The sequence below is a fragment of the Poecilia latipinna genome, unplaced genomic scaffold (assembly GCF_001443285.1).
Source record: "Poecilia latipinna isolate Pla-1442-1.1 unplaced genomic scaffold, P_latipinna-1.0 Scaffold4184, whole genome shotgun sequence".
In the NCBI taxonomy this organism is placed as follows: Eukaryota; Metazoa; Chordata; class Actinopteri; order Cyprinodontiformes; family Poeciliidae; genus Poecilia; species Poecilia latipinna.
The window spans coordinates 20,899-28,998 of NW_015116800.1; the positions used below are offsets into that span (position 1 = coordinate 20,899).

General features: G+C 39.6%; 1 long non-coding RNA gene across 1 annotated transcript in view; it reads right to left on the minus strand.

The window, feature by feature from the left end:
• The window catches only part of LOC106942312 (uncharacterized), a 14,640-nt gene extending 6,590 nt beyond the window's left edge, over positions 1-8,050 (minus strand). Inside the window, exon 1 of the long non-coding RNA XR_001423600.1 lies at positions 7,043-8,050. This is a non-coding gene — a long non-coding RNA (uncharacterized LOC106942312). The remainder of the gene's footprint in view (positions 1-7,042) is intronic.
• Between the last annotated feature and the right edge of the window lie 50 nt (positions 8,051-8,100).

Here is an 8,100-nt window from a genome sequence, read left to right on the forward strand (position 1 = left end):
CCCACGTTACGACTTCGTTCTGCCCACGTTACGACCTCATTGCTGCCTCATTCCGCCCACCTTATTACCTCGTGTCTACCGTATTCTGCCCACATTGCAATCTCATTTTGACCTAGTTCCGCCCAACTTACAACCTCGTTCCGCCCACGTTACGACTTCGTTCTGCCCACGTTACGACCTCATTGCTGCCTCATTCCGCCCACCTTATTACCTCGTGTCTACCGTATTCTGCCCACATTGCAATCTCATTTTGACCTAGTTCCGCCCAACTTACAACCTCGTTCCGCGCACGTTACGACTTCGTTCCGCGCACGTTACAACCACAGAACGACCTCATTACTGCCTCTTTCCGCCCACATTATGACCTCGTTGCCATCTTGAGCCGCCCACGTTACGACTTCGTTCTGCCCACGTTACGACCTCATTGCTACAGTATTCCGCCCACCTTATGACCTCGTTGCCATCTTGTGCCAGCGACATTACGACTTCGTTCTGTCCACGTTATGACCTGACTGCTGCCTCGTTCCGCCCACCTTATGACCTCATTGCTACCTTGTTCCGCCTCCGTTCTGACTTCACCCCGCCCATATTACGAGTTCGTTCCGCCTACGTTATGACCTCATTGCTACCTTGTTCCGCCTGCATTCTGACATCGTTCCGTCCACGTCACAACTTCTTTCCACCTACGTTATGACCTCATTGCTTCCTCGTTTCGTCCACCCTACGACCTCCTTGCTACCGTATTCCGCCCACCTTATGACCACGCTGCTATCTTGTGCCACCGACGTTCCAACTACGTTTTGCCCACATTATTACCCCATTGCTGCCTCGTTCCGCCCACCTTATGACCTTGTTACGCCCACGTTCCGACCTCGTTTTGACCTTGTTCCGCCAACCTTATGACCTTGTTGCTTCCTTTTTCCGCACGGGTTTTGACTTTGTTCTTCCCTTTGCTACCTCATTCTTGTAATGAAAAAAGAAAAGAATCTTGCCTGTCCCGAATTCAAAGTCCAAATAAACAGAAGTTTTAAAACAAATGGCCACCCTGGACCACTGAACTATGGAAACGAGGAGAAAAACATGCAAAAACTAAATGTTCAATAACCAAAAACTTAAATAATTGATAAAAAAAATCAATTTACAGTCCAACCCTGTTTACTGGTTTAACTGGAGGAGAGACTGAGGCTTCGTTCACACAGCAGGTCTTTATGTTCTTAATTTTTTGCTGAAATCTGTTTTGTTTTCTGTGGTTTTCATGATACTAATTAAATGCAACTGCAGTCAGACTTGACAGCTCACAACCTAAAAAGCGACCTGAATGTGTTGAGGAATGCAGAAGGCACACAGCAGTGGAAGTAAGAAGTAACAAACTTGCACACCCAATGGTGGGTCTGTGCCTTACTAGAGGCACCAAACTCCAAACATCCATTTTTGTTCCCATTTCATGAAGGAAGTTACGGTCAGCGTCGTCTTCTGAGGTTTTGTGTAATTTCAGTAGTTCTTGATACAGTTCCCCTACAAGTGAGGAGGGAAACGGGTTGCTCAAAGGGATTGGTTGGTTTAACTCAGAGCAGAGAGAAAGAGAACCAGCTGGAGATGGAACGGTTGATAAAGTTTTGGTCTCAAATATACCAAGACTATCGGTCTATCAAGAGGAAAAACATCCTAAAAGTTCACAAAGTTTGTAAAAAATGTGAAAGAGTAAGTTGTTTTCCCAAGAAGACGGGTTTTCAGTTCAGATTTGCTCATTTTGAAGAAGAAAACCCTAAAAGTTGCTGGTTGAAACCACAGACTGGAGGAAGGGAATATGGCCAAACATTTCCCCCTCCAGTCCCGCTGCTGCTCTGACTGTGTGGCTGCACGCCGTGTCACAAGACCCAGATTTCACACAGTCTGCCGTTCATTCATCGTGTCCGCCAGTAACCCCCCCCGCTGACGAAACTCTGAGGTCGATGGGGTGAGCAGAGCGAGGAGGGAAAAGGAGAAATGCCCGGCTTTATGCTCCTGCTGCGTCAGGCCGGGCTACCTCAGTGTTTCCTTCCTATAGGCTGCTGCTACTCAGCCTAGCAGAGCCCAAAGCTTGGTGCTGGAGCCAGTTCTAATCCTCCAGGACCGGAACAGGAAGTCTCTCTCTACATTAGAACCACATCATCTGATAAATGGATGCTGCCACATCACTGAGTGCCTGAACAGCGGTTAATCAGTTAGAAAACAGGAAATTATGTTGATGATCTTGTTTATGTTGAAGCACTTCTTGATCGATGGAAGGACAATAAATGAGATCGACTAAACAGTTCATCGATTGTCGATTGTGATCTGAACCAGTTCGTTTTATGTCCAGTTCTTCAAAAGGGAAAAAAATGATTGATGTTATTCACAAAACCACAAACTTCCTCCAGAAATACCAAAGAGTGAAGATGATCTGCTGAGTCAGCTTTTTAATTAGTGAAAATGGTTAGAAATTTGTTGCAATGTTATTGCAAGTAAAGGATGTTTCAAAAATTAAAATTTGAAGGGGAAAATGCATTTCAAAAATAAAACTTTTAAAAATTCCTTAATCAAAAATTCAATCATTAAATTTCAATCATGAAATATATGCAGTTAGCTATTTTTAAAATGTTTTTTTTCTTTCAAATAATTTTCAATTTTTTATTTTTTCAAATTTTAATTTGTCAAATTATTTTTTCAGATTTTATTTTTTCAAATTGTATTTTTAAGATTAATTTTTTATTTTTTTTTAGTTTAGGAATTTTCTTTCAGGTTTTATTTTCTTACGACTTTATTTCGTTTTAGAAATTATTTTTCTTATATTTTTTTGGTTTTTTTCTTCAAAACATTTTTCAAACTTTTCTTTTTTTAAAGAAGTTATAATTTTCCTCTAGTTTCCCTCCTTCACTGCTTTGGTTGGTGCCACATTGAAGCCATTAAGACACATTTAACAGAAGGTGATACCGTGGCTGTCGGGACGGTAACTGGAGCTGGGTCACCGTGCCTTCAGCCCAGCTGTAGTAATCAGGTTGCATAACGCTGGTAATGTGACTCTTGTTGGAGTTTCTTCTGCATCACTCAGACAAACTCATCACTTTGTGTTTACACGCCAAACAAAACGGAGCCAAACTTATTATCAGATAAACTTATTATCTCCATAAAGAAGCTGGACCAGGACTTCAGCCGCAATTTGCTATTCTTCTCTTGCGTTTGCCGCCAATTTCCTGTGGAGGTTTTATGCGAATACTTTATACCGCATGTCTAGCGCCACTTACAAGGCTGGAGGATTCATTTTTTAAAAGTTTTAAATGCTGTTTTGGACAATAAATTAATTAATCTTATGATAAATTAAAACGAGTATCAATAATTTCATCTGCATGATTGTTTTTCTATTTTCTCTGTAAAAAACTGGATGATAAAAGTCTTCAGCCTTAAACTTTGGTCTTTAGTATCTTCTGTTTTTGAAGGATAATCTTGTTTACAGAGACTTCATAATTCATTTTATTTGTTATTTCTGTTGTTTTGGATATTTAAAATGTCTTCCAGTTCCAGTGTTAAATGTTCATTAGAATCTAAAGTTAATTATCTTTGACAATGTGTTTTTGCATTATTAAGCCATTATCATAATACTGCAAAATGGTCTAAAAACAATAATCTGTTTATCACAATAACTTCAGGGACACTTTGTCGTCCAGGAAGGATTTTATAATGTCAGTCCTAATTATGATAAAACTGGTGATAAGTCTCATTTATTATGTCTTTTTTAGATAACTGTGACTGTGTGTCACAGATATTAAAGCTTCACAAACACAAATCCTGCTCTTAGAAATTGTTCCCATTTATTAAACGTTTCTTTTGGAAGCTTGTTAAACAAAATAAAGTGCGATTTGTGTCCCTAATCTGTACACACTAAGTATTTCATTTTCAAACTTATTGATATTGATACACTCCATGAACAGTGGAGAACATTTAAAAAATACCAACAATACAGACTGTTTTGGAAGATTTTAAACATTATTAATTGGAATTTATTGTGACAGTAACAAATCAAAAGTCTTATAATAAAGTTTACTGTACTAAATGGTAAATCATGAGATAAATGCTCACCACTAATGCATATTTTTAAATTAACCTACTTATTGTTTTTATAACCACCATATTTACCTTTAAATTTTGACCTTTCTGTACAGTGTTTTGCTCTGTATCCTTTTACATATCTTATTTTCTTATCTTTCTGTGAGTCTATTTGCTTTGACTGTGTGACCCTTTGCTGCGGAAAATTTATATTGTACTTCATGTTGAAGGATCAGTAAATTCTTCACATTTTTTCACATTAGACCTGCTGTATTAGGGTAAAATCATCGTTTGAAAAGTGCTGCTTGTATTTCCTCAGGTTATTTTTGCCTGATATCAGCATTATTGATGATCTGAAGCTAAACTACATTGAGGAAACATCAGAGATGATTCCTGGATTTCTCCTCTGAGGAATAATAGACATTGTTTCTGTGGCGGATGAACAGGGCGTCTTCCCCTGGGGCGTGAATGCTGCTCCGGCCAGGCTCTCCGCTGGCTGAGCATTAGGAAATGAGCTGAAGCGTTGCTCACTAACAGGGTTCAGGATTAACCGGACTGACAGCAGAAATGATTGTCCCGCTGACCCGGCTCACTACAAACAGCAACCATCACTGAGGAGGGAACCGTTTACGTTTAGGGAACTCCTTAAGACAAATTTAACTTCCCAGAAATAAACAACTAACCTGTCACAATAAGGAATAAATCAATTAATCACAATCATACGTTAAAATAAGCTCAACAATTGGATAATAACTGTGACAGAGATGATCCTCTGCAATGTGTAAAAAAAGTGTGATTTGTATCACTAAATTGCACGTGGTGACTGTATTTTCAGAATTATTGGAGCTTCTATTGATCAGAGGAGAAAAAGTAAAACTATCAATCTGATCATATGAACAGGTTAGGAGGTTTTAAACATTTTTAATTGGAATTTATGACAATGATAAATCAAAATTCTTATCAAAGCAAGAAATTCATCATGATAAACTATACGATAAGCACCCAATCCTAATGTAGTCGTTAGTTTGCACCAGAGCCGGACAACAAATCAATAACAATATCTATCACCAAAGACGTGATCAATATCAATAGATAATTTATCTGATAAAATATTCTAGAATATTCACTGAGCTCTGATCCAAAACCGCACGGATCTGGGAGATGAAGGAAGAGTACAGACTTTAGCTGCTCAATCTCTTACGGCTAGCTTAGCTACATTGGTAGAATCAGTCACTCTTTGGTTACCTAGCAACAACCTGCAGGGTTGTTGCTAGGTAACCAACAGCTTCAAGTCTGTTCAGCTTCAAGTCCGACTCCCCTCCCCAACTCTGGTTACCTAGCAACAGTCTGCTGAGTAACTGGCACAGCAGCACTTTAAGGTTTCCCCACCCCTAAAAACTAATCGATAATTATTAGAAAAATTTGTCAAGGAGTAAAAAACAAAACAACCAAAGCGCTAACACGGAACACCAACAATAGGAGGCGAGAACTGACTGCAGTTTTCTGGCTGATCACCAATCTCTAAAATGTCTGACCATACGATTTTGGCTGATACAGATTTTTATTTTCTGGAAAGTTGCTAAATACAAAGACGCTATACGACTACGTCGGCAAACCACCAATCTCCAATCTCCCAAATTTAAGAAAATCGGTTCAGACATATCGGTCGATCAATTTATTGGTGCATCCCGATCACATGACCAAACAAACACAACATAACCAACCTTATCCCTTCTCCATCAGCATCAAGATGGCTACAAACATCGGTTGTTAATGTCAGCCCAGTTTTACTCCCTATTGATCTATCCGTCTGCCATCGTCCTGTATTACTTTATATTTTCAGAGCTTCTTGTAATCAACTGAATCTGGCTATACATGAACTAAAAGGAGGAATCATGAAGACTAAAGTTAATATTTATACTGAACACGTTGGAACTGCTGATGGAAACATTTCTAACGTGGCCATTGTTTTGGTAGGTGAGGATTATCGTTAGACAGTGAAAGCTCAGCAGCAGTTAGAAAATCCTGCTGGTTTCCAGTCTGGAGGTGAAGAGTGGCCCAGTTAGGTATGATGTCATATTTCCTGTTGGTGACATCATTGGGGAGTGAGGTCTAACCTCTGACCTGACAAAACTGTGTGAGAGAGGGAGGACACAGGAAAGGAAAGGATGAAGGCAACAAGGAAGGAAACGGTTTAATAAACAAGGAAAGAAGGTAGGAAACAAAGAATCTAAAGAGGTAGAAACAAGGAACAGAAAGTTGGAAGAAACAAAAAAAAAACGGAAAGTAGGTAGAAACAAGGATTTAAAAAAGGAAAGATGACAGGAAAAGGGACTTAAAAAAAGGTAGGAGACTAAGAACGAAAGGAGGTAGAAACAAAGAAAAATGGCAGAAAATAAGGATTTATAAAACAAGAAAACAAATAGGAGCAAGGAAGGAAACAATGGTAGAAAAAAGGAAGGAAAGGAATGGAGGAAGGAAGGAAAAAAAACAGATGGAAGGCAGGATAACTGAGAAATGGAAGGAAGAAAACTGAGTATATAACGGGACAAATAAGTTTAGAGATATATTTCCCAGCCCAATTTATTATTCCATAAATGTTGGAGTGTAATCCCGGTGTGTAGGTGAGTAATCCCAGTCTACATGTGACATAATCCCATCAACATTCCCATGTAAACCCAGAACCAAGACGTTTCTCACACTTTGCTTTTTTCCCTGCAGGGACCCATAGTTTGGATGCGCGGTGACATTTATGTAATAATGCGTCCAGTGAGCAAAAAGCCAACTAAACCTCGGCAGGAGCAGGAAACCCCCCCCCGGCAGGATGAAATATTCCCGTTTCAGGAACATTTCCTCTGCCGGGGGAAGAAAGTGCAGCAGCGCAGCCAGCTAACTGGATGAGAGCGACCGTTACTAGCATAAACCCCGATAATCAGCCAAGACGTTCCGAAAACAGCCGAACCGAACCGAGTCACATTACCTCTCGCTGACCAGAACCACGTCGGCATCGGTCCAGTGTTTGAACACAGCGGGCAGAATCTTCTTGAAGACGAAGAAAAGACCGGGGAAAACTACAGCCCCGCATGCTAAAACTTGCCACATCCTGCCGGTGTTTTCCTCCCAACCTGTCCCGGAGACCTGGCCTTCTCTGCCCCGCTCGGCTGTCCGCGAATCCCGCTCGGTTACAGCCTGCGGCGGTGAGGCATTTCCACGGGGCAGAGCTTCGGTGCTTTTTTCACCGGGAACGGTCTAACATCTCCGCACAGTCACAGTGAAGAGAAGCGCAGCAGCAGCAGCAGCGGAGTCGATGCTGAGCTCCTTATCTAACGCTTACACTCCACTTCCGCTCAGGGTACCAACACAATAAAGCACGGCCGGAAATGCTTTTACTTTGAAGAGCTGCGGTGTTAACACGTTAGATGTTTACCTTGACATTCAGTGGATGAATGGATGGATGGGCTGATTTGGAAAAGTGCTTCTTCTGCTTAAAATTACTACTTTGTAATTATGTTACTTGTATTCATTTTTAATACGACAATTTGCATTCATGTCTGTCTGATTACTTTATTTTTAAAATATTAAGTCACACAATCAGGTCTTTTACTTAGAACTCAGGAGATCTTTTTACCAGTTACTTGTTTACTCTTACTTCAGTAATTTATTGACTACTGGTATTTCAGTATATTTGTAACAGTTTATAATTAAGTAAAAAAAAAACAAACAATATATGTACACATCCTGGCTTTTACATATTTTAAATAACATTATAACATTAATGCTGATTTCTGAATTTCTCTGCTGTTCCACTGTTTTTACAATCATCTATTGTAAATAGTCTGTCTTTTTAATACTCAAATATGCACAATTTCTCATTTTTAAAAATTAACCTTCTAAGTTGCATATTCCATTGAATAGGAAGTCATTATTTTATTTTATAAACAGTATTTATGTAGAATTTTTGCCCTTACTGTTCAGTGTGTTGCTTTTATTCTGTATTTGTATATTTTAATATTCATGTCTGTGTCTGAATTTACATGC